Here is a 27,189-nt window from a genome sequence, read left to right on the forward strand (position 1 = left end):
AGGATTGCGTGACGTGTCAGGAACAGTCACATTTGCAGGCACCAGCTTGGTGTCCTCAGCGAACCCTGCCCAGGACCTCTGTGAACTGCTGCAGATGGCAGCTGTGAGTGCAGAGGAGTAAGTTCTTAAACACAGATCAATCTTGAGAGACTGCTCTCTTTCCTCTGCCCTCACTCCTGCTGGGAGTGGACTTCTACTGCCTGCATAAAAAGGTGCAGTAGTTCACCTTGGGTACACTGACAGAGCTTTGCAGCAAAATTTCAGCAGTTACTGCAAGGGCAGTGGAATGCTGTCTCTTTTATCTGCTGTCATTTCGGGCCTTTAAAAAAATGAATAGCAGTATATTTGTTGCAATAGAAAGGACTACCTTTTTTCTATCAATGACACTGTTTGTTCTGACATTTTTTTCACCAGCTAACCTTATTTTATTCAGCTGTTGTTTCTTCAGTTAAACTGTACTTTAATGTGCTGATATAGTAATGCCATTTAATAATTTCCTGTTCTCAAAAACATCAGAAAGGACTCTGCAATAAACATGTTACTGTACCAGACAGTTTTTACATGTTTATGAAAAGGTTGAAAATTTTTTCACTTAAAAAGAAATACATGAAAACAAGCATAACATTATTTTTCTAGCCTCTAAAAAACAGTCAAATAACAACCATGAAGAAAAATAAAATGTGTTCTTGTTGAGAATAAATGGCACATTTCCTCCAGCAGTTAATTTCTACAATCTGGTTATAAATCTGTCAAAAATCAGATTTATAATGAAATGCTAACAGATTCCAGGCAATTGCTGTGCTAATAGAGCCACTTTCACACTCATGTATTTGTGCAGATACAGACTTGCAGAAAGGATGGATTCGCAGGAATGAGAAAATGTCTCGACAAACAGCCCGATCACGACAAGACAGGCAGTGAGTGAAGGAGACCATGCAGTCCAGATGAACATCATACCTTCTGCAGAGAGTAAAGATTTTTGACCAGCTAAGGGAGGAGATGTGGCAATGGTGTATGCAGCCACATAGCCAAAAGAACCGCCCTGTTTACATGTGGCAGCTGCCTTTCCAGCATAAACCAAGTTGCTAAGGCAGTCCTACAGTTGGTACTTACTTGGTCTTCAGCTTTAAAAGGGATTCTTTGCTGGTGTGGAGCCTCTCATGTACAGTGAAAAGCTACAAGAACTGGGTTTGCTCAGCCTGGAGAAGAGAAGGCATCAGGGTGACATAACTGTGGTCTTCCAGTGCCTGAAGGGAGCCACAAGAGAGATGGAGGCTCACCTTTCTTCTGCAGACTTTGCCCTATCTTCCAGGTTCCTTGCAGAATACTATTAGTCCATGTTGTACCCTACCAATGACTTTCCAAGCACTCAATTTCCTCACATTTTTGAGTCATTTTTGTATCAAAATGAAAGTATATTTTTGTTAGTTAATGTTTAGGTGGATTTGTCTTTGAATCTTCCAATCTCCAGCTGAAATGTTATGGTTTCTCCACTGCCCCATCCGTTGTGCCACGATGTGTACATTTTAGAAAGAAATCTGTGCTAATGGGAACCTTGAGTATCAATGTGTCACTGCCTCTTGCAGGTGACTCAGGAAACTGCCATCCATCACTCTGCAAGAGAGACCCTGGGTATTTCCCTCATCACATTGCTTGTCAGATAGCGTTATTCCATGGGTTTCAGACAGCAATTTTACAAACCCCAAAAGATAACACAAAGACTGAAAAAGAACAGAGCATCTAAGCACAACAAAATTAGATGCTTTTGACACCAAAAAGCAGAACGTGTTTCACGTATTACTGTTGCTGGGCAGATGTACCAATCTAAGAATAGAAAGTGAGAGGGAAGTTCCTGAGCATAGGACAGAAATTTTGCAGAAATCAGTGAAAAGGGAATCTACCAAGCATTCAGGGCCAACATCATAGGCAAATGCTTGACAAAGACAGCAGTGAAGCTCTCCTGAGGATACAGAGGATGCAGGTTTTTTTAAAAAAATATTATCGTCTAATATGAGCTAAAACAAGAAGATCAATAGTCTGAGCTGTTTAAAAACTCTGAGCCAATCTTAAAACTCCCTGAGTTTAGTTTAGAATAGCAGAATATGTATTTTTATTGTTTTATTGATAAGCCTTTGAGCTTATCTTGTATTGCAATCCAAACAGTTAGACTTTCCCTTTTTCCTTTTGAAGCCTAAAATGTAGCTTGAAGAAGGAAACCTAATGTTGAAGGGATTATGTCTATGTTGTGTGCTGGTTGCACTAATTCAGCATTTTACCATAGCCAGGAAAACAATGCAATCCATTGCAAATTGCCTGTAAAAATTGCTTTCATAGGTTCCTTGGCTTCTCTATGCAATAATGTCACAGACTGAACAGCAAGGAGTATATTAAAAGCCTGTGAAAGAATAAAGGATTTAGTAATGTCAAAATTCTTTACTCCTACAAATCTTGAGAAAAGGTCGAACCTTTTAACAGGGCAAAAGTAGTAACTGGTTGATTTTGTTCAGGGTTGGAAAGAGTGTGGGGGAAAGGACTAGGATGCCAGCCCAACATGCGTGGCAGCTTCTGGCTGTGCCCAGACATCACATCTCAGAGCCATTGCTGCATCTGGGACCTGTGGGAGCTGCTTTTGGGGAGTGGTACCTCTTCCCTTTCTGCTGTCAGCCCCCTCCAGCAGCATTCCTTACCAATCTGCAACCTGCAGGAACTCAGCAAGCTTCCTGGCACAAAGATCTCAGTAAACATAGATTAAGAATATAATTTCTAGCCTAAACCTGTACTTTACAGAATGCATTTCCTTGCTAGAAAATACTTCAAGGTCAGTGAAGACAAATCAAAGTTAGAGTATGTCAGGGCAAAACAGAATGATTTTTCTTTCTTCAGGGTGATTCTCTTACAGCCAAGCAAAGCTGACTTCATGTATTTTTCAACTTTCCTGTTGTATCAGAGGCCTATGTCAGCTGTCTGTCTTACTTAACCTTGGTCAGCAGGACACAGATAGTGTGTGGCAGACACTGCTGTCTTCCTCCACTTACTCAACATTGCTTTGTTCCACCAAAGCCATGCATTTTGCTACTGGCAGCAGCCATATCATGGAGGTAATGAAAGCCCTTGCTGGTAATACGCCAGTAGTGAGCTAAGTTACATGGCTCGTACAATCTCTTGCTCTCACAGTGCTGTAGATACGACCTCTGGATGCCATTAATTTCCATGGCCTTTATGAAACTCACTGAATGGGATGAAATTGCATTTTGCTGTGCAAGGAGTCTGCTTTGAGACAAAAGGGCAAACAGTCCCGGAGAATTTATCTGCCAAAGTCACTTATGACTTGAATGAAATAAGAAACTGATGCCACTGAGGGAGGGGGAAGACAGACAGAGAGATCTTCTCTCTCATCTTTTTGCACGATTTCTCTGCCTTTATTTACATGCACCAATGAAGAGTGGTCCTCAGAGAAGTTTTCTTTAATGCTTTTAATGCTAGAAGCAGCTCTTCAAAAGAAATATTTTGAGAGAGTGCTGACATGAAAATGAGTGAATTTGAGCATGTAGATGAAAATTATCCAATTTTTAAAAAATTGGAAAATTTAAGGTTTTTAGCTAGGGATGAAAACAAAGACTAGATTAAAACACTCACATGTGAGAATGATAAGTCTAAATCAGTGAATGGTAGTTCTGATAGAAGACTTGACTAATGGAAAAATGAATTCACAGATAATAAACTAAGAATAATATGAAATACACTTGCTTAACTTCTTTTTTTTCCTCCTTGCTTTGGTCTGTTAGTTTTGTGTGGTCTTCTAGAAATTTACTGTGGCATAGGATCTTCCCTTCATTACTCATGCTGATCAGAAGAAATGTGGATATCAAAGAGATATCCATTAAGAGATGATGATAGAAAAAATTAAATGAAAAAAATCCTTTCATATATTTCGCAAAGCTAGAAACCAGCTTGAGGAGCCTGATGAGCATATTAAACAATTTTGTGCTCCCAAAAGCACAAGGAACAATTTTTCGGTTCCTAAGTTTTATTTCCTAACTAGTAATCAAAGCAAAAAAAAAAGCTTCAAAAGATCAATGGACAGCAGTTATGAAGAAGGAGATAGCAAGGAGAATGTTAATATTTTAGAAGGGATTTGAAAGTAAACAATTTGGAAAAAGGAGTTGGATCAATATTTATTTCTCTACTTTTTGAGAAAGAACGGGAAGACTGACAGTCATAGTTTTTGCTGCAAGGAAACAATTTTGTTTATGAATTTGCTCTAAATTATTATGAAATACACTACATGAAAATTTGCAAAAAAATGATGATACAAAGCTTTGAACTGAATAATTGTAAAAATCTTTCAGGCATATTTTCAACACATGCAGCTTTTGTCTGGGGAATATCTTGTGCACATCTATCAGAGAGATGCAGTATATGCTGTTTGTGTCATGGGCATAATTACCTCTGTCTGAAAAGTAATACAAATTTTTCAAGAAATTCTATCATTCTATCAAAAAATGCTTCGTCCCTCCCCCCCCCACCATTGTTTTAGTGTTCAGTAGTTGAGATAGTCATAACAGTTCTCCTAAAATAGAAGATACAAGCATTCTGCTGTGGCATACTGCTGGTTTTGGTTAGACCAACATGAGAAACTGAGCTCATCCTACCTTGAAGCTGCCTTCGATTAGGGAGTCCAAGACCAGAGGTACCTAAAAAATCATCAGTCTCTTCCTAAATTCTGAGTTTAAATGGCAACAGTGAGAACTCCTAGTAGAATTAGGAGTCTGTTGTCTTATAACTGAGATCAGTGTTTGGCCCAAAGTCAATAGCAGACACATTTTACTAATGAGGGAGAACAGGATGCCATTCATTAACTCCCATCTTTCACACATATTCAGTGTGATCTGGTGGAGTGCGTCCCATTGAAAAAGAATGGAAGAAGTTATTTCTTTGAGACAAAATAGGAAAAGACAAGTTTAATCTTTTACTGTATTACTGCCTGAAATTTGCTAACTAGACTGTTTCCAGTCTCAAAAAGAATTACGGCTGCCTAACATCATACTTCCGACTCCTCACGGAGCTGACTGTGGCTCTCCCTGTTGCAACAGTGGACCTATAGAGCACAACATTTACCCTTTCCATTTTCAGATCCGTTTAACCTCTACTCAGTAGTTTATTTCAGGCTATGTCATCTGCAGTCCATTCTGTCTGTCTCTTCATTTCTGGTTAGTTTTTCCTCTAGTCATTCCCACATCCCTTCTCTTCACCCACTGAAGGCCCTTCCCTTTCTTTTCCCTACCCCACTGCATGCCCTCACAGCCCTGGCCCTACAGGAGGGGTGTCTGTGGGCTCCAGCAGCATCACACACCTTGACAAATGCTGGCCTGCTCTCACCCATGCCAGTCAGGTATGCAGCACTCAGAGACAGGCTCGGATGGCAAAGGGACAACTTCTCTGCAACCAACACAAACAGGGTTGTCCTCTTTCCCTACCTGCAGGTATGTGTCTGTCTGGAAGGAAGGAGAAATGAGTAATCAGGTCTAGGAAGAGAGGCTGGGAGACGTTCATGTGTGGGAGCATGCTCGACACAGTAACCAGACCCATCAGTAATTGCATCCCTTGCATGTTCTGGTGTGCCTGGCTCGTCTCCTGGACTGACTGCTCTCTTGAGACAGGTCTGGTTATATCTTGATACAGAACATGCCCTTGGTATTAAATAAAGGGTCACAAAGAAAAGCTTCAGAAAAGAGCAAAGAAAAGCTCCTTAGTTCGAAAAAAGGCATTTTAGAGCTTATTGCTTTGGATTCAGTCTTGGAGATTCAGCTTTACTGTGTATTATTTTTTCCCCTAGCACTTACCTAGGCCTTTCTGGATTTTCAATAGAGAGTAGAGAGTGACAGACACATTATGAGAGGAAATTACCAAGCAATAGAGCTCAAAAGAAGTGAGGCAATTATGTAAACTAATTCCAGCAGTGAGGTAAGGAAGCTGAAGAAAGAACACCTCTTTCTTAGTCTGTTAAATAATAAACTTGATTAAACTTTGGGTTTCAACTCTGTGCAAAACCTGCTACAGACATACACAGCCTGTTTAAAGCACTACCTTGATGCAACATGCGTACATACCTTCCCAAAATGTGTACAAGAAATACCACTGGTAGGCGATGGGACTGAGTCTCAGCCTCACAGGCTTTCAAACACCTTGAAAAGCCCTGTTCAGGGTCAAACTTTGGTGAGCAGATCTGGAGAAGCTCAGGTCACCTGGTCCTGCTATGTTCAGTGCCAAGCTACAGTCAGCAGAGCTGTGGGAGCATCCCCTGACTGTGCAGCAACGCCAGCCCTGCTCGTCACAGACAGAAATTTCTCAGACATGCCAATCCTTCCTGCCCCTCCTGCTAAAATCCATCCAACTCAGTGCCAGGTTTTGTGCTCTGCTCCAGTTCTGCAGCAGCTACCCGTGGAGCTGATTTTACTGTCTGACCAAATCACGTGCTGGCTCAGCCTGTGCTTTCACACATTGCAGCCTACACAGTGCAGCCCAGCAATGATCCTCCAGTCCCTCCCCAGCTTTGATACCATGTCATTTTTTGACATCATCTTCTCCAGGATTCTTTTAAGCTTACAATAAAAGTCACAGTACAAACAAGCATGAATGCAGATCATATTTGTCACCCACTATCATTTTACAGTGACTGCACAAAAAGTGGGATTTCAAAGATTCAGATCAAGCAAATCAAGGGAAATTTTGCAGTTGGTGGCAATGGTCTGTTGAGTGAGAGAGTCCAAGTTAAATTTAATACTTCAAGAGTTTTTAGCTCATAGAATTATAGTAAAGATACTTATGCAAAAACATAAGGAAAAAAGTAGAAAATGTATTACATTTTATGACTATTACAGTATGTCCACAATTAAGTTTTTTTACTTTCTAAAGAGCATGTTCAGCCACTAAGATTACAGCCAATTTGTAAAACAGATTTCAGTGTTCTAAATATTTCTGTTTTGAAGGGTCAGCAAAACCTGAAAAGGAAAAGGCATATATGGGAAAGAGTGCTTGTGGATCCCAAGACTTACACATCTTCAGATCCTTTATGTATGACTGCTATTTTTGTCCCTTGGAGTGCTTAAACTCAAATGTTTGGTTTCCTGCCTACTAAATATAATGTCTGCAGAACTTTTCTTAAATGAAAGATAGCACTTCCAGGTGGACATTTAAGCATGTGGAATCACATATCACATGCAATTCTCAATTCCCTGCTCATGAGTCTGGATCAATTCCCTCATTCCTTAGAATCAGCATATTACCACAAAAAAAAAAAAAAAAAAAAAAAAGGAAGAAGAAAAAAAAAAAAAGAAAAGAAAAAAAAGTTTGGCTAGATTTTATTGAGCATATTCCAGAATTCAGCTTTGCCCTTGACTCTGTCTCTATTTAAATATTTCTTCAATTAAATAATGATCTCATACAGTATATTTTTTCATAGGTGTTGAATATGAACAGCTTTCACTGAAATCAAAAGCACTGGCAAGTGTTTATTACTTCTGTTTAATTAATAATCTAAGTTTTTTTCAGACATTCCTGCACAACAGAAATCTCTCATGGCAGTAGTAGTTGGCAGCTTTCAGTGAAATAACAAAGATTTATGAGATAGATGGCCTGTCGCCAAAGGTTTGCAGGGCCTTGACGTCAAGCAGTGCTTTTGGATATCTGAGTTGATCAATGAATTTGGGCACCTGAGCATGTGAGTACCCAATTGGACTGAGACTGCCCTCATCAGCCCTCTCTGAAAATGAGGCTGCATTGAAAATTGCAGTGAGAAGCATCTTAACAGTTCTTCTATTTTCTTTCTTCTGATTTCCATGCAGTTTCAAGCTCACTGTGGTGACATTAAAAGTGCATGGAGGTAAAGAATTTGGGACGTTTTATAGCTACAGTACATCCAGACTTTCTAGCCTTTTCTAAGGTCCCTGTGAGGATACAGAGGCTTATGCTGGGATTGCTATCAGAATTTCTTCTTCCAACACATTAACAAGCCCACAAAAAGCCCTCCTTGTAACTGCATGCACCTATTTTGGATTAGATGAAATCTGGTCTTGATCTTCTCTACTGCACAAAACTCTAGGCTGCATGCCCTCTTTGAAAGTACTGGAGTCTTAAGGGAAGGAGGAAATTCTTCTGCCATACACAACAGATGAAGTACTGCTAAAACCAGATGAAAAAGTGGCTGGGAAGAGACAGCCTCATTTCTCTTGGGAAGCAGCAGAAGCAGATGAAACTGTATCTTTTTTCCACCTGCCTTTTTATTTTCGTAAGCCTCTGTGGAGGAACCCTCAAAGTGCTGAACATATGTGGACAAGGATGTGGTGGAAGGGAAATCCAAATAGAACCAAAATCCTTTTCCATCCACTGATGGTCTGAGGTCCTGTTGGAAGTGCACTGGACTTATAAAATAGGTCTGGAGCCTTCTTCCTTCTCTTCCTTTTCTTCCCCTTGCTGGCTTATTCTTCCAGCCTTGTTCTACCTCTCAATCTGACTGACCAAGACCTCAGAAGCACACACAAGTGACAGATACCCTCTCTGGCCTTGGGCACCTTTGCATGATTTGCTAAGGCCCCGCCTCAGGAAAAACAGGAAAAGGACAGCCAGCTTCTTTGTGGACTATAGTAAATCTTTGTGCAAGGATGCTGCCACTAAAATACCTCTGTGTCTGCTCCTGATACTTATTCCTCAGAGATGGGTGAACAGGCAGAGCAGCAACAGATGGCTCAGGCAAACAGGCCCATACACAGGGAAGGACAAGTGACACTATGGTGTGCTCCCCCTAAATCACATTCTGGGAATGTTTACACCAGCTACAAGGAATACTGAGACCAACTGGCTTCTTTATTAGCATGCCGGGAGTTAACGTTGAATAAACACATGCTTTTTTGCCCTTTCACCTCTAAACCAGGAAAGTAACTTCTCAGGCTGTTTATGACGGGCTATTAAGAGAATAAATAATCTTATTTCAAGGGCTTCAGTCTGCCCAAGAGGAGATGTGCAAAACATCTGAAAGAGAGCAAACTGGTTAACATCAGCTGGGAAAGAGCCCAGTGCCCAGAGATTCAGGCACCTGTATGCACCTCAGCCCTACCATGCAGAAATACAGGCAAAAACTGTCACATTCCAAAACCATGTATGCTCAAACATCTTTTGTTCCTGAATTAACAACAAACACAGTTCAGCTGCAGGTAAACATCAGCTCATAGACAGCTGGACATCACTCTCATGTTGCCAAGCTAGATGAAGTCCTCGACACGGGCAGCATCACATCAACTAACAGGGAGCCCAACCACTGCCAGAACATATATGGGGTAAACAGAAGGTCTCTGGTATCAGTCCCAAAACATTGAAGTAACACAGCTGTGAAGGGTCCTATTTCCTGATTGATTTGTTACTTCAAGCCCCTGAACAGCAAAAATGCAGGAAAGTTAAAAACCTGGGGTGAAAATCAAGGTAGATGAAGAAAGAAAAGGCTTTGTTTGCCTTCGCCCGTGAACTTTAGTGCTGATAGCACACACAGTGACTAGGGTACATGGGTGGCTTCAGTGTCCTAGTTCCTCTGGCTGTTGGAGGCAGAAACTATCTCCTTCAATATATGTAAGTTTATGTACAATCACTGTTTGTTTCATTCTGCTCTTCCCCCCTGCCCCCCAAGAGTACACATGTACTATTAAAGGAAAAAAATCCTTGAAAGGGCCAACGAATTTGAAGGCCATAGAGAAGGCAGACCAACAATTACAAATATAAGTTGGAATTCCCTTAGTGGGGTTTGTCTTATCCCAACCACAACTAAAATGTTACTGATTTCTTGTGTGATTTACTCTATTAGTATAGAGAAAAGTAAAAAGAGTAATTGATTTTGCTTTGCAGCTATGATTTATAAGTGAAAACATGTGTCAGCTCCTGTATCGGAAGCATTGGTTATGCTTCTGTCTCATTGTTTTTCAGTGTCCTTAGTCTGTTTACTTCAGAAAATTTGATCTTATTAGTTAGAAGACTTTGTTTATCAGGTTTAATTTGTTCTTCATAGTCTCTCTGCTTTACTTTTTGGGATCATATATTTTCTGTGTTAACAAAGTGTACAGGAAGTTTTTTCTGCTCATCTGACAAATTATTTGAAAAACACAAGCATGATATTGAAAGAAAACTAATCTCTTGTTACAACATCCAAATTAGACTGTTTGATATGGGCTACAGATGGTCTCAGTCTGGTAGTGCAGAGAAACAGTGAGCATTTTTAATCCAAATCCACCTGTAAAGAGTCAGGTTTCAAGTTTTAACATGCTGCGTGTTGAATTTTTTTTTTTTCCCCCTCTCTCTCTTTCTGGAGAGTGAAAGTCTAGCTACATCTGTTCCTAGCCCTGATCCACACAGAACCTGTTGATGGGAGCAAATCCATTCATTTTTTATCAGTCTGGGGCCAGGACATAATCTTCTAAAGAGAGTTATGCTTCCTGCAGAGAAGACCTACAAGAGGAGAGTGGAGTAGCTGAAAGCAAACTCTGGGGCTGCTCTCTGGAGGTCATGGGATTTTTGTTGGCCGTGATGGAAGTGCCACAGCCCACAGTGGGTTAGCAGCTCAGCCTGTGCACCAGCCACAGTCCCACTGCTCACCCCTAGCTGTGCTGTTCCTGCTCTTTCACTTTGGTTATGCAGTTGCAAAATGGTTGAAAATGGAGGAAGGCTTTACCATGACCTTGTCTGTAAGGCTTGACCATGACTTGGCAGCAAAAGACAGACTTAGGAGAAAGGCTTGTATGGAGGACTGGTGCTACATCTGCTGTTGTTACCCACCTCTGCACCATCCCTCTCTTGTTCAGTGGGTTGTCCTACAAGTTTCAAAAGACCTTCTCTTCTGTGGGGATATGACAACCATGGTACTAACTTGAGGGAGAAGGTCCTTCTGCCTGTGTGCTTTGGGACTGAAGGTGAAAGAGCTCTGCAGTACTGTGGTGCATTCCTGTCTGCCTAGAAGCAGCTGGCTGGCTGCCTTTGGAAAGCTGCCATTTTTGTCTCATGATGCTGTCGACTGGCCTGAAGGACCAGAAACCAAGCTTAGTTTCTGATAACCAGATAGATTAGCCAATGGCTCTGTCCATTCCTTAGCTAAAGCATTTCCTTCTGCTAACCCATCTCAACTGCATTGCTTCCTGGACTGAGCCAGTGCGATCTTCCTCTTCACCTGCACATCATCTTGTCCTGTATTCCTGAATTGCTGCAGGATTTAAAATTGCCAGATACTGCTATTTGTACCTTTACCACACAAATATTCTAAGAAGAAAATGACAGTTCTAGTGCTTTTCTGATAATTCCATGCTCAGAAATCTAATCCAATAAATCATTGTTCTGGTTTCAGACTATGATTTTCTGTGACATCAAGCTTCACATTTTAACAACAAGCAATATAAATTGATTTTGATCTGCTTCTTAGTCCATCAAACAACGTGACTCGTACTGAAGGACAAAGAGAACAGAACATCCTGTCAATCCTCTCAAGGCCAGTTTCAAAATCACCAGTCTCCCCACATTGTCCCCCAAATACTTCAGCACCAAACTCCTCACACAGGAAAACCCCCGAGAGTTATTCCAAGCCTGCTGCTATTCCTCTAATTTCTTGCTGATTCCCTTTCTACTCTGCTATTTTAAATATGAAATGAAGCATGAGGCAGTACTCCAGAGTGCTGGAGCACATCACCATTTAGTATTAAGGCATTATGACATTTTCCCTATAGCTTTCCTATTCTAATTTATATGTTTCCTAATAACTGCTTGGGTCTTGGATCACAGTGATATTTGCAGAAGAGCTCTTTTTATAGCTTTAAAAACAACAACAACAACAAAAATCACTGAACGACAGCTGTACTAAAACAGCAGAATAAACTTTGTATTTCAGAAACATCTGTAGCACAAATGAAGACTCATCCCTATGGTCCTTCCAACAAAAAGTCAGCAGAGATAGAAAAGATAAGAGGTGATATGATAGACAGAGGGTCAGTAGCAGAGACAAGAAAATACTTGGTTGTTCTCAGCAAAGACCAAGAGTGTGGCTGAGTGCCTTGGTTCTGGCTTTCTCTTTGGGAAATGGATAGTTGAGCTATTACACCTTTGTCCTTTATCACTTCAAGCAATCTAACAAAGTGGGAAAGGAACCATCACAAAGGACTGTTAGGAATACACCTGTTTCCCCAAGTCTGTTTTTTTGCATCCAGAGGCCTACCTCTCTCACTGCCCTCTCAGAGGCCCTCTTCTTCCTCTTTTCTCCCTGTACCATGTATTATTTGTCAGATCTGTTTAATATGAATCAGGAGAAATAATTGTTTCACGAGCTCTGCTCTAACAGATCTGCACAGATATGGTCACCCAAGAGACAACGAAACTTTAACTGACCTACTTGTAGCCAAAGTTTAACTTTCAGCAAGGAAATAAGCAATGACTTTGATCCAAAGTTTTCAAGGAAGAAAAAAAAGGAGAAAACTAAAGATAAAAGTCAGCCAGTTATTCCTGAAAGACATAATACACTCCATAGTGTATTTTTCAGGGTAGAGGGGAAGGAGGAAATGGGGAGCTCTTAATTCATGTTCCTCATTCCACAGGTCTCAGGGGTTCTTTGAGTCTTACAGCTGGTCTGATTTATAAATAGGTATATCTCTCACTTTTTATTTCTTGCTTCTTTGTCATTTTCTTGCTGGCACATCTGGTCCAAGAATGGCCACTAGACAGGAAATTATTTGAGACACTTTAATGAACTTTCTTATAAAAGTGACAGTTTTCCAGACTCATGTTGTTGAGTCTGTATGATGCTAAATGAAGAGGAGACCCTCCATTTCCTCCTTCGCCCATTTCCAAAATTGATTTTAGAATAGAAAAAGTTCCAGTATTGATATCACTCTCTCTCTAGAATTAAAGAGATTGCTTTGAAGCTTGGAATAAGAAAACTAGCTCAATTTTGGCACCAGAGAGTGCCAAATCTTGCAGCAATAAAGAATAACTTGATAAAATGAGGACTGACTTTTTCAAAGACTGAAAAGCTGCCTGCTTCTACTACTAGGGTCTGATTTTCTCAAACTGTGGCTTTCTGTGGGGACTGTTCTCTGTCAGAGGTTACACCGAATGCTACCTAGGGAAGTTTTCAAAATTGATTAGTGATGCTTTTGCTGGCTCTTTTGAGAAAACTTTCTGCCAACAGGTTTATCCAGATGAATGGGAGTTGTTCTTTAAAACAGACATGCATTTTCTGTACATGCCTATTCAATAGAAAATGATGCATCTGAATGTTGGTTGAACTCCACCTTTATTTTTGGGCCAGTCTCCTCTTTGCCTACCTCAGGACCTTCCTGAAATTCCTCTTTTCTCCTTTCCCTGTCCACCCCATTGCATTGCTGCAGTCATACTCTCCCATCTGGAACAAAATCACACAATTATAATATTGGAAAATATCTCTAAGGTCTTGGAATCCAATCTTTGAACACCACCTTGTCAATTGGACCAGAGCACTGAGTGCTATGTCCAGTCATTTCTTGAACATCTCCAAGGATGGACTCCAACACATCCCTGGACAGTCCATTCCAATATTAAACAATCCTTTCCATCAAGAAGTTCCTCCTCATGTCCAACCTGAACTTCCCCACGTTGAGGCTATGTCTTCTCATCCTGTCTCTGGTTGCCTGGGAGAAGAGATCGACCCCCACCTGGCCACAGCCTCTTTGCAGTCAATTGTAGAGAGTGATAAGGTCACTCCTGAGCCTCCTTTTCTCCAGGCTGAACAACCCCAACTCCCTCAGCCACTCCTCACAGGACTTGTGCTCCAGACCCTTCCCCAGCTCCATTGCCCTTTTCTGGACACACTCCAGCACCTCAGTGTCTTTCTTGCAGTGAGACATCCAGAATTGGACACAGGATTTGAGGGCTGGTCTCACCAGTGCCAAGTACAGGGGGACAATCCCTGCCCTGGTCCTGCTGGCCACCCCATTGCTGATACAGGCCAGGATGCCACTGGCCTTCTTGGCCACCTGGGCACAGCTGGCTCATCTTCACCTGCTGTTGCCCAGCACCCCCAGGTCCTTTTCCCCCATCCAGCTTTCCAGCCACTGCCCCCAGCACTGCCTGGGGTTGTTGTGACATGAAGATGGGACCTGGCACTTGGACTCAATGAACATCTTAGCACCGGCTTTGGTCAGTCCAGTAGTCCAGATCACTCTGCAGAACCTTTTACCCCAGAGCCCCATGGGAACCCTTCCCTAACTCTTCATTAGCAACAGAGACAACTGCATTGATGTGCTGTTCTTTCACAGGGGCTGCAGCTCAGTGAGATTTTTCTGGAAGGTCCTAGGAGAAACCTCATCTTGGCAAATCTCTTGCTGTGTTAGCAGAACTGGCACACCTTCTCTCTTGCACAGAAGGCCCCATTGAGATTGCTTTAAAAATTAAAAAGCTGCATTAAAAATAAAAAAGGGTTTTGTTTGGCACCAGTGTTACAGTGGAAGAGGATGATGTGGCCTCTCAGATTCATACTGATGTTCACACATAAAGATGTATGTGGTTAGGTCTTGCTGAACTCAATAGATTACATCAACATATGAGGCTAGGTATTAGGTTTCCTGTTTTTGAGTGGGGATAGGCAAATTTCTGTTTTTTGCTTGCAGAATCTGAAGGGAGAAAACTCCTTTTTGCTTTCCCAAAACTTTTGGTTCACTTCTATTTAATTTTGAATTTATTTAAATAAAGGAAATTGGTTTGCCAGACTATGTCTGGATGAGTGCCGAGTTCATCCAGTGTCCCTCTCTGACAGTGGCCAGCATCAGTTTCTTCAGAGGAAGGTGCAAGATACTCTGTTAAGACTCAGTTACAGAAGAAGTAGACCCCAGGGAAAATTTCTTCCTAAATCCTGCTAGCTAGAATTTGGCTTTTGTCCTGATGCCCAAGGATTTACATTCCTTCCAAAATCTCTTGTTTATTTTTAAGTATTAACTGTTATGAATCTGGCTAATGTTGCTTTTCATGTTATGCCTAATCCTGTTTTGAACAGGTCTGCAATCTTTGGCTTCAGTTGTATCCTTTGGCAGTGAGTTCCACAGGCTAATTGTGTATTATGTGAGAAAGTACTTCCTTTTATTAGCTTTCAGGTTTTTTTGTCTGAATGAAAATGATTTTCCTGTTTTATTCCTCCTTCCCCTTTTCCTGTTTCCCTCACAAATATCCAGCCCAGAGTTGGAGCAAAAGGAAGAGATGTACTACTGATCCAAGTTGTGCCTATGGCTCAAAGACAGGCGATGGGTTGGAGAGAACACATCTCCCAGCCAACCCCGCACCTAGCAAACCCCAAGCAATCTTCACTACAATGTGCCAGCACCCCAAAAGCAAAGCTTTTGTAAGGAGCTTTTAGAGTCACAGATGTCTCTAGATTAAAAAAAAATAATAATTAAACTTTATTGTTGCAAGTTATAATTTTTGATATTTTAGTTCAGACATTTATTTATTTATTTATTTATTTATCTATGTCATATATTCACTGCATTACTACAGACCAGTGGTCTTTAGGACCAGAATTCGTAAATGCAAGGGTAAAACTTTCTATTAGTCACCAGCCAGCATTCCTCCTCATTTCCTAGATATACTTCCCCGAAAAGAGACAGATGGCAGTGCCAGCAACATACTTCCTTGGAGATTTTCCATTAAGGAAAACTTTCTTAAATTAAAAGCTGAGTTTTCTGAGAAACCAAGCAGAAAAGTGTGCATTAGTAACTTAGGACTTACTCTTGCAATGTTCTTCACATCTTCTAGTGTATGACAAGTAAAAATTACTTTCCAACACTGCCTGTCACTGTAAAGGCTCTCTGCTGGAGGTGCAAAACTGCAAGTTTACCAGCGGTCATCACTCACATTATTTCAGGCTGAATGGGCTCTATTGGCCTCCAAACTACAAAGATCTATGTATGACTCAGAGAAGTAAGTTTGCATTTACTCCAAAACTGCATGGATGGCTCTACATCAACAACAGTGGGCTCCTCCTGCTATACAGAGGAGTATGCAACAGAAAGTAGTACAATAGTATTAACTCCATCTTTTGTCTTAAAAATCTCCAGAACTGTGTTACACTTAAAATCTGTTCTGGTCACCATTCTGACAATTAGATATACGTCATAGCCTGTACTTCATACAGATTCTCATCTCTGTATTCTAGAAAAAACATATTTAGATCCTCCAAGCACATTAATCACGAGCCAACCAAGCTGTTTAACAAAATCTGGGTCTTACAGCTGATACAATATAATGATTCAATTTCAGTGCCACTGTGGGCATACCAGGCCACTCCATCATCATCACCTATTGGACTGCAGGAAGTGAAACTGCTTCATTTTCAGTAACTACTTATTTTAACGCAGAGTAGAAGTGGCATGGCAGTTTTATTCCTGGATATTCCTGGATATTTATTCCAGTGGCTACTGGTCAGGGAATTTGAGGAAGCCAGCTGTACAGAAAGTGGGGGTAATTGCTAGACTAGGCATTCTACCTCATGAATATGCTCCTGGGAGTTCTGGGAGATCACCCAAGCCAAGATACAGGCAAGGTCCATTGCTGACCACACTACCTCAAAGAACAAGATGCTCATCAAATGACAATACAGACAGTTCAGTGAAGGATGGCATGGAAACAGGAATCACAGTGAACTTCTTTGGAGCTGCTCTCCATACTAAATCATTGCCTTGGGTCAAAAAAACCAACGCTTCACAGCTCTTTTCCTAATAGGTCTCACAATGCTCAAGATGTCTGGAGTCAGGAACAGGTATATGACCTCACTGTGAAACTGGGTGAAACAGGAGCAGATATTTATTCAGTACTGGGTGTTGCAAAAACAAATAACAAAAGAACAAGTAAAACAAAAGGCAGTGAAGAAGATGCATCTTGCACAAGTCCTTACCCAGGGTTAAGGGCAATAGTGAACTGTAGAAAAGGAAGAATGTCTTTTGCAAAACTCTCAAATGATGTGTGTGAGAAAGAAGACATCTCCCTGTAAAACCTGTAGAACTGTCTGCATTTGGGATCCTGTACAGCCATAATGCTTTCTTGCAACCTTATTTATTTATTTGGAAGAGAAACTGCTGTGACTCTCATGAGCTGGTCAAGGACTGCAAAGAACATCCTGAAGAACCCATACAATCTAGACATTGCAATACCTGGGAGGAAGTTATGCATATCCCAAAGTACAGCACCCAGCCATAGCTAGGGATCTGCCTGCTTGTGTGATGCTGCCTCCCTCTCTGTGCTACCAAAAGGATAGCACCAAACTTTCTGAACACATTCTGCCTCTCTTGCTTTTCTATTTACACAGGCATCTTCGGAACAGGGTTTGGGCATGGAGTGGATGAGAGGCAGGATAAGAGAGGACATTGTGCAACTTTCAGTCTGCAAGTGACAACAACGTGAACAATGGCAGCAAAATCTGGAAAGGACATTAAAGATTACATGATTGCAAGGAGATTGAGATGAAGGAACTGCTATCTGCCTGCTGCAGCTCCCTGATGAGTCATGCTGAATGGGTGCGACAGCTTAGCAGGAGAGGGGGAGTTTCTACCATAGTCTGTTCCTCAGTAATACCTCTTCTGAACATCACTTTAGTCTTGTCTGAATAACCCTCAGCTACTGTCCCCCCAAAGAGAATAAAGGACTTGAGCTGTGTTTGGCAAAGTACAGAACAAACAGTTCCTGAACCTCTCCCATTCACAGCCAGACTTCACTCATTTCAGGTCTGAACATTCAAAAGCTTTAGCTGTTACAAATACACAGTAACAGGATAGGTTTCCATCTACTACTGCACTGAATCACATCCCAAATTTTACACAGGAAAAGGTACCAAAGAAGACTGTTCTTGGTATAAATTTTATTGTCATCAGAAAGACCAACATTGGGAAAATTGTGGAAGTACTTGTAATTTCCCAAGTGCATGCAGAGAGTCATGGGCACCCTGGTGATACAAGTGAGTACAGTGTATTCTTGCCTGTATTGTACTTAAAATGTGATGATAACCACAGGAGCCATCTGGAGAGAAAAGCAACTGTCAGTTAATTTGGGCAGGAGGAAGTAACATGTAGCAGTGCTGTAGGTGCAGCCAAACTACTTGGACTAAGGAAGAACTGAGGCCTCACTCCAAATGAGGAAGACTCAGCAATTGCCTTAGCAAATGTCCTTAGCAGGTCTGAAGGCAGCCCCTTGCAAAGTGCCCCAACTACCCTCCCAGATTTTTATGCTGCCCAACATTTTTTTCTTCAACATATTAAACAGAGAAAGAGGATGATTGACCTTTTGAATTGAAAAATTAAATGTTTTCATGTTATTAGAAGAGGTGGTGTTTTGGTATGGGTTGATGCCTGGTTGTGCTTAAATGCTTTCAAAGCATTTAGGTGAGGTAGAAAAGGATTAATCACCCTAATTCCAACACTGCCTGGACTACTAACAAACTAAGAAGTCTGAAGCTGGAAGCAGTCACATTTTGCTAGTGACACAACACAGGATACCAAAAAATATAAAAAAATATTTAAAAAAATTCTAAGACAATTAAAAGACTGTAAATCAACCTCTACTAACATGAAGCAATATTGTTACAATATTTCATTCTCCTGAATTAGGGAAAATCTATGTTCATGTTACCACAAAACTCAAGCCAGAAATTTGGAAGAGTTTATTTGGTCTATTCATTTCTCTAGGGCTACTACACTTCACTCTTTACACAGACCAACACATTGGCTTTCAATTAAGACAACAGAAAAACATAAATCTAGGTCTCTTGCTGGAGTTCTTTCTGTAGCTCATCCTCTCCCTCTATCCCATCCAGTAGCCACCAGAGACATACAAAAATTGTAATATTGAGTTTTTATGTTTGACAACCTTCCTCCTCTCTCCCATTCAATTATCCTTGACTCTCTAAAGCTGTTAGTACTTAGCAAGAGCTACAAGTACATCACAGATGAGCTGTAATATGAGAGATTAATTCCAAGCTCAACAAGAAAAGCTAATCACAGACTTAGCTACAGAGAGACCACCAGCTCTTCTTTGTTCTGACATAGAAAATACTGCTTTTTTTGATGACAGTGTCTACAGCTTTCAGATTTTGAAACCATAGCAGTGGGGAAGAGAATCAGTTACATGAGTGGGGTGTTAAAATGTGGTTAGCATTTTAGAACTGGCATTTCTGAGTCTCTGCTTGCACACTTGCTTGGTACCATAGTAGGGTCCATTGAATGCCTTTGCTGTCATGATCTGTGATGTTGAAATGGAAGTGAGGAGAGGAAAGCACAGAAAATTAGGGCTGTTGGGAGAAGAGCACCACAGTTTTTATATTAGAAGGTAAAATGTAAAAGTGTTACAATAAATTATGGTACTGTGATTTCATGAGGTTTCTCTGACAGGAGTGATGCCTGGAAACTAAAACCCAAGGCATCAGGAGAGAATACAAAGAAATTTACTATCTTTATATTATGAGTTCTAAACTGTACACAAAGATAACAGTTTTTCACTTCAGAAGAAAATGCAATTAAAAAATAAATGTGGGATTCTGAGACCACCATCTACAATTCCTGAAAGAAGGCTGCAGTATTACCAAAATCTAATCATCTTTCTAAGCTCTCTCTCTCTATTCCTTTCTTATATACCACAAGTTGAAAAACCCAGAACAATTAAGAACAACCACCCATTTAGCTATTCTGCACTGGATTTCTAAAGGGCAATCCAGGGCCAAAGTCCAAGATCATGGGAGACTGTTTCATATCAGGAGATGTTGGGGCACCTTGGTACACAGGCATGCTCTCACCCATTGACTGACAATGTGACACTTCATTCCCCATTCCTATCTGTAGAATATGTGCATTCATAACATGTGTGAATCTATAAAAAATCTTTTGAAATAAGTGATTCCAAGATTTCAACACCTTTATCCTCCCAGACCAGCTGTTTTTTCCCAAAGACATTTCTTCTGCCAAGGCCTGCCATGCCGGCTTCTAATTCCTGCTTGCATTGAGATTCCACTGGTCCTCAGCTTGGGCAGCCTTTGTAGCTCCCCACATTTCAAAGCCCTGATATGCCCTCTTCCATTATTTTAAGGCTTATGGTGATGTCCCACAAGCACTGCAGCCAGTTCCTGACCACAGGACTGCTGGTCCCTGACCACTGCAGGGTTTGCAGAACTGTTCTACCAAGGCACCTGTACATTTGCAGGTTTAGAGGCTCTATTTGACCATGGGGTTGAGTTTTTCAGGACAGTAGTAGGACTGCCATCTCACATCGCACAACAGAGTTTATGAGGAACAGTAAAAGCCCTTTCCCACTGACCATACTACACAGCAAGCTCCCACATACAATGCTGAGGTTCCAGGCTGCTCAGGATTGACATGGGAGGAAGATGCAGGGTACACAGACAGTGATGGACACCACAAGATAGGCAAGCCCTGCACAAAGCCCTAGGAGCTGCCTAAAAGCAGTTAAAGATACAGTAGCAAATGGTGTATTTTGCTTTTTATGTGCCCTTGCATGTCATACTGTTTTTGTAATTTTTTAATAATGCAACTTAATGCAATGGCCATAATGCAACTAATGAATCAAACACAACCCAGATCAGATGGAATGTAAATTCAAGCTGTTATGCACAGCCAGCAGGAGTATACCTTGTATGGTGGGTAGACAGAGTTACAAAGAAAATTAGCCAGCCAATGACTAAAAGCCCCCACAAACACGCATGCACACACACACACAAAGGTGCATGCAGTCACACTCACCCTTGGATGCAAAAGGCTAAACAACAGAATCACATCCAACACCGGAAATACTGTATGCTCGTTAAAATACTGGCCAGACTGCTTTATGATTACTATCCCAGGATTCTAAATGATGGCTGAGTTTGAGATGAGCCTTTCAGAACAAAAACTGACGATGAATAGAGGAGGGAAGTGGAGATGAAGAGAGCGAAAGGGAGTTAGACGTATAGGAGAGAATTCTCTCCTGAAGCAGCCAAAATTAGTTTGACAAGTAGCCACTGTTTCTAAGCCAATGTTTGTTCTTTCTGTCTGTTGGGGCATTATCTTAGATGACCAAAAAAAAAAAAATTGGGAAATGAATGAGAGAAACATAGCAGCATAAGCTATTTAACACTGCTTACAGCAACTCATAGCAAATCAAAGGGGAAAACCGAAATGTGGCCTGTGCTACATCCTCTCAGTGCAAGGAAGGATCACTGATTATGCCAGCTCTTATCCTTGACTCGTTGGGGTGTTTTTGCAGTTGTTAATTTTTAATTTGCTCTCCATTTGCAGTTAAGACTGCACCAAATGAATGAGCTAGGCTGTATCTTTCAGTTAAATGTAAAACAGATCATTCATAAAATGAAAAAAAAAAAAGTAAGGAGATAAATAACAAAAAAAACCCCATGCCTCGGGGCAATGTGGTCTTCAGTCACAATTCCAGGCAGTTATTCTTCCATATGATGAGTAACACCCAGCAAACTCCTCTCAACATTGCATACAATGCTGATTCACTCTGGGAGGCAGATCACCTTTATTTTCTAATGGTGAATCTGTCAGCCATGCCAAAAATGAAGTAAGAGATTTTACTGTTTTCTCAGGGAATATACTACTAGCAGGTATACACTTTCCCTCTGAATTGTCCCTTCTCCTCTCTCCACCCCTCTCTTTTGGGAACAACAAGGTTACCATAGTGAGCATAATATCTATCATTTCCTGTCAGGAGCACACTAAATCAAATCAATCTGCTATTGATATCTCTGACCTCCCACTAATTCCCTGTTGTCTCCCCTTTATAGTATTTGTAGTCCACAGAGGCAGAGATATTTTAGACATGCCTTGATCACAGCAGCAACAAGTCAGCATCCCGCATGGTTGCAAACTGGGCATCACTAGTAAGAAATGGCTGTGCAAAGCAGCTGAATGAAGCTGATGAGCCACAAGGGGGCTGGCAGGCACCCAGAGGACTGCTAAATCTCTACCTGGGCAGACCTTCAGCCCCACCACCAGTGACCAAGCCTGTAACACTCACTGAGCTGGCAGTTTCATACCTTGTCTAGACCCCACACAGTTCAAATAACTTGCAAAGCAAATAGGCAGAAAAGCAGAAAATGGAGGCAGGCAGATGTGAGTTAATGCTCACACTGAGGCCTGAAAAGGAGAAGCTTGCACAAGCAAGATGCTGCCTTTTACTGCTGCAAAAACACTCTCTCTTCCAAATGTTATCAAGGCTGATCCACCTTTCTTAAAAGTGCACTGATAACGTAAATGAAACCCAGTTCTGCATATAGGTTCTTTAGAGTAGTGTCCCTGCTGCCACATGACTCTGTGTCTAAAGAGCCACCAGCATGTGGGACTGTGTGAGCTCATCCAGTAGATACTCACAAGATATTCTTTTGCACCACCAAACCTGCTCTACCTATACAATGAGGAAGGAAAAATTTCTACTAGAATAATCAGTAAAAGTTGCAAAGAACTGACAACATGGACCTGTCATGGCAAATTCCACAGACACCTAGCTACAAGGCATTGACTACTGAAATTTCAATATTTAAAAGAAAATAATTTATTTTTGTTATGCAAGACTTCTAGGCAGTTGTTTTCTACTTCTGCTCAGTACTGGATGGCCTCCCTTATGTTTAACACAGTGTAAGAGTGGCAATGATGTCATTTATTGCTGCAGAGGAAGTAAAAATCTCTGAGCTTAGACCTTGGCAGGAAAAAATAGTTTTGCACTTAATCTCTAAACAAGTGTTTATTTAAATAAAGTTTTGTTTTACTTGAATGCTAGTCAGGTCTGACAGGAGATTGGTAAACTTTCCCTAGGCACCCAGTCTCTGGACAGATTAAAAGTCACGGCAGAGCAGAGGGACTGAAAGCCAGATGCTCTCAGCCCCATAATCAGGTTACAACCAAACCTCTCTTGACACTCTTATCTCCTCCCCAGCACCTGTGCCTTTTCCAGAGCATTTTTAAAGAGGTGAACATTTCTGCAGCAGTGGCTTCTTGAGTTTCACACCATGTCCATTTATCAGCTTCTTAAAGGATCCCAAATTGCTGTGCACTTGAGCTGTCCTGGTCAGTCCTCTCTTCTGACCCTCAGCTCCACTGGTGCTACTCAAAAATTTTCCTTTCTTTGGAAAAACTGGCTGGAAACCCTTGTTTTGTAACAGGCAAAGTCTGTGGCAGAGCTGAAGGTACAGTTGAAGTATGAGGCTTACCAATGTAAAAGGACAAACCAGGCTAGCCTGTGTGGCTATGACCTGTCTGAGATCTGAGACTCGAACATCACCTCATGGGTTTGCAGTTGTGACTGTTTCTTTGCACCCAAGATAGTGACAGCACTAAGCTTACATAAAAAAAAGTCTCTGGAGGCAACCAAGGAATCACAACATGCAGAAATAATTTGTGTTCCTGTAGCATAGCTAAAGGCAAATAAAATCAGCAGGAAGCACTTACTTTTTTGTTTAGGGTTGGGTTATTTTCCTGGTAAGTGACATAGTTAACAAAGGCCCATAATGGAATCTTAAATTTGGAGACTGAGGAAAGTGAAAGAAGGGCACAACTCACTTTGATCACAACTCAGCTTTGTTATTCTAATCACGTTATGTGATGGAAGCTCCTTTGTCCACTGTTGAGGGAGTGTGCAGAGACAAGAGCAGACGGGGGTCCTCAAATCACGCCCTGCCAGGCCCCTCCCAGGCCCATCACAGGAGCCTTCAGCCACACATCAAAGGATTAAACCTACCACTGTGACCCAATTCAGATGGTTTCCCGGTGCACCTTTTAAACAGAGGGGTATTGCTGTGTTGGGTGTCTGTCCCTCAAGGAATGCAAGGGAAGGATATTTTGGCATGGTATGAGTCTTGAGATGTTTAGTGGAGGAAGCAAAGGCAGGGAAGGAGTGAAATCTAAGAGGCTTAACAGGCAATAAGCATGGGGAAATAGGGAGATAGGAGGACAATACTTGTATACAGGCCGATGATCATTGTGGTTCTGTGGCTGTGCCTTGTACACGATGAGTGCAGTCTGTCCAATCTTCTCACGAAACTCCATTTCTAACTCTTTTAATGGGTGAGTGTCGTGCCTCTGTCTGTAGGTCTTGTATATGTACGTGTGTCTGGCTGCTATGAGTGGGAGCCTAGTTTCACCCCTGCCTGGACCTAGGGCATGGATCTGCTGCAGCCTCACTGCAGTGGGGCTACCAGATTGTTCTCTTTCTAGCAAATAACATATACTGTCTTTAGGGGTTTGAAAGATGGTCAGCATATGGCAGAACAGGACAAAACAATTACACAAAGCACGCTGCTTTGTACCACTCACAACAACAAACCCAAGTTATTCCGGTCCAGTTCCAGAAGGCTCATGGTAACCATTTCTCACTTTAGATACAGATAGATACAATGTACATCTCCTTGGTATGAGGTGATTAAAAAAATGAACATGCTCATCCTTTTTTTTTATCCTACAAAACATTTTCCATGAAAACAATGACACAGTACCTGTTTAGAAAGGGAGACTTTTAAACAATTTGGGGAATTAAAAGATTTTGTCATATACAGAAACATTTTTAAAACTAGCTGGGTTAGTGGAAAATGCACCCACCCCAATTTTAGAAATAAAATGTTCAGGTTTTCTGGTCTATTGTAAGGCTGACTCTGCAGATGTTTTCAGTAATAGCAGGTCTCTCAGTGAATACAAGATGCTATCCCTTTTTTTTTTTAACTGTTTTTTGGCTGCAAAATGTTTTTTTTGGAACACATCAGGGAAAAAAGCACACATGTTTCAGACTGGGGTGTTATAACTTAGGGATGCTGACTGCAACTTGAAGGCAATAAACTTAAAGTGAAATAAAAAGTAACAGAGGTTTCCTTTGGAGATGCTCAACCAACATATAGCCTGCAATCATGATGTGCACCTTGGGCTAGACTGCAGCAAAGAAAAGAACCTTTGCAATACAGAGGGATACCAGTCATTTTTAGGGGACCAATATTAAAGAAAAATTGCATTAAACAGATCACTCAGCATACCATATTGTTACAGAAATTCTAGGGTAATGCCCCAGGTGACTATCACTCAAATTACCTCTGGCAAATTTCTCACAGTCTTCCCTCTGACCTGTCTTCACTTCCAGTGTTCTTTGGGTTTGGAGGTGTGACATGTGACTGTGTTGGGGGAAGATAAGGGTGCCTTGGTGGCAGGTTTTCCAGTACACAGCTGGTCTACAGCTGTCATGTCTAGAATGTCTAGAATAGAGGCTACTCACTACTGCTATGGGCTAGGCTCTGGAGAAGCAGAACAAGGAAGGATTGGTGGGGGTGGCAAATATACAGAAAGAAAAAGGCACTTCAGCGCTAGAGTTGCATTCTTTGCCCTCCTGCTCAGCATTGTACTGCATGTGGCTCTGTTGGCAAAACCTCTACAGGGTTGTTGAGACTGTCCAGCATCCTCAGGTGGGAGAGGACCTTGAAGACATTCCACACATGAAGAAAGAGACGTGCTGTCCATCTGGCTGCTGTTCACTGGCAGACAAACCCAGACATCTGGCAGATCTCCACTAGCCACCTTCCTGACTAGGGAAGGGTTACTGATCTTCTCCTTTCCTCCCATTTTTAATGATTCTTCGTCATTTGGGTTTTGCTGAATATGGGCCAGGTGTAGGCAGGGTTTCCCTCAATAAGCTTTGTTGTATTTTGGATTCTTTTCCCTCTCTGATTCTCTGTGAACAATCACATACTGTTGGGAAGGATATCCTCCACCTCTGCTTTTGTGTCACAAGATTTTCTGCTGTGACACCATCATACTCAACAGTGTGGATTATTCTCTCTGTGCCTTCTCATGGAGATGGATACTTATGCTGTTTCATGCAGGCGTTCAGCAAAGGATAAAATGTTGAATCCACTTTTTGTTGCATCAGCCTACTTTCAATTTGCCTTTGCCTAAACACGAAGTATCCACCTTCTTGCAAAGAGCTTCAGTAACTAAAATGTGAATGGTTCCTCGCTGTTACTGGTTTTGTACATTACTAATCTGTTCCTTCTGGTTTGCTCTGTTCTTGAGATTATCTGTTTCAAAACAGAGTACTATGCACATTGCATCACAGGGGCTTTCAGATCAGCACATAGAGCAGACATACTCTCTGCCCTGCCTTACTCTCTGGTCTGGCTTTTTACATTGTATTGTGGTCACGGCTGAGATCGACATGGAGATCTTAAGCACAGTTTCTCCCTCATCTGACATTAAGTGCTTGTCTTTTGAGGCTATTTGCTACTTTGGACATTTCTGGAATAGTACTCACTTGACAGCCACCATGTCTTCCATTGAGAGGAAAACTTTGATCAGCATCTTAAAACAGAGGAGGATTTTTTTCCTTTGTAACCTATTGATGGATACAAAACCTTCTTTGCTTTTCACACTTTTCCTTCCATTTTAAGCATGCTACACTACATATAATGGCTGTTTGTAATGCTTTTGATGATGGCAGGAGATATCCATGTCAGACCACTGAAGATTTAATTGCATTTCGCAGTAATAAAAGTAAAGAAGTAGAAGAACCCTCTTTGTAACTCTTGTACACCTTAACTTCTAAATGAGTTAAGGGTTCTCTTGGGAAGCAGTGTCTTTTGGTATACTGATGGACTGAACTGGAAAAAGCTAGGTGAGCTTTTGAACCCATAAATGTATCTTGAAGCCTCTACACCTTCAACAAATTAATCTAATCCAAATATTCTTATACTCCACTAGTATCACCTTCTGCTGGTCCTGAGACTTAACTTCACAATGGCCAATGTGGCTCCCTACATCTGTGGTGGATATGGCTTGATGAATGTGTACATGTGCTGTATTGGTGAGTATCTCTTATTGAGATTGACTGAGCTACGATGTCGTGGACTTAGCTGGGGTCCAAATGTTGTGGATGCTGGGTTATCAGCTACAGGTATTGCCCTTGAACACAGTAACGTGTGTTCAAGCTAAGATTGCTAAACTTTTGACATCTCTTGCCTCCAAACACTGTCTGGACCACTTGCTGTCTGTCCTGATTTCTTCGTGCTACAACCAAACCAAGAATATTTTTGAAGGGCTTTCTATTGCATTCTATATATCACTGCTCATAAGCCCAGCAATTTTGCTGCCAATGCTCAGGAAACTGGGTACACTCAGT

General features: G+C 41.4%; 1 protein-coding gene across 1 annotated transcript in view; it reads right to left on the reverse strand.

Annotated features, from left to right (window-relative positions):
- LOC306814831 (pro-neuregulin-1, membrane-bound isoform) overlaps positions 1-27,189 on the reverse strand; it is an 82,017-nt gene that overhangs the window by 22,261 nt on the left and 32,567 nt on the right. The window lies entirely within an intron of this gene.

This window comes from Erithacus rubecula, assembly GCF_903797595.1.
Source record: "Erithacus rubecula genome assembly, contig: SUPER_Z_unloc_2, whole genome shotgun sequence".
Classification (NCBI taxonomy): domain Eukaryota; kingdom Metazoa; phylum Chordata; class Aves; order Passeriformes; family Muscicapidae; genus Erithacus; species Erithacus rubecula.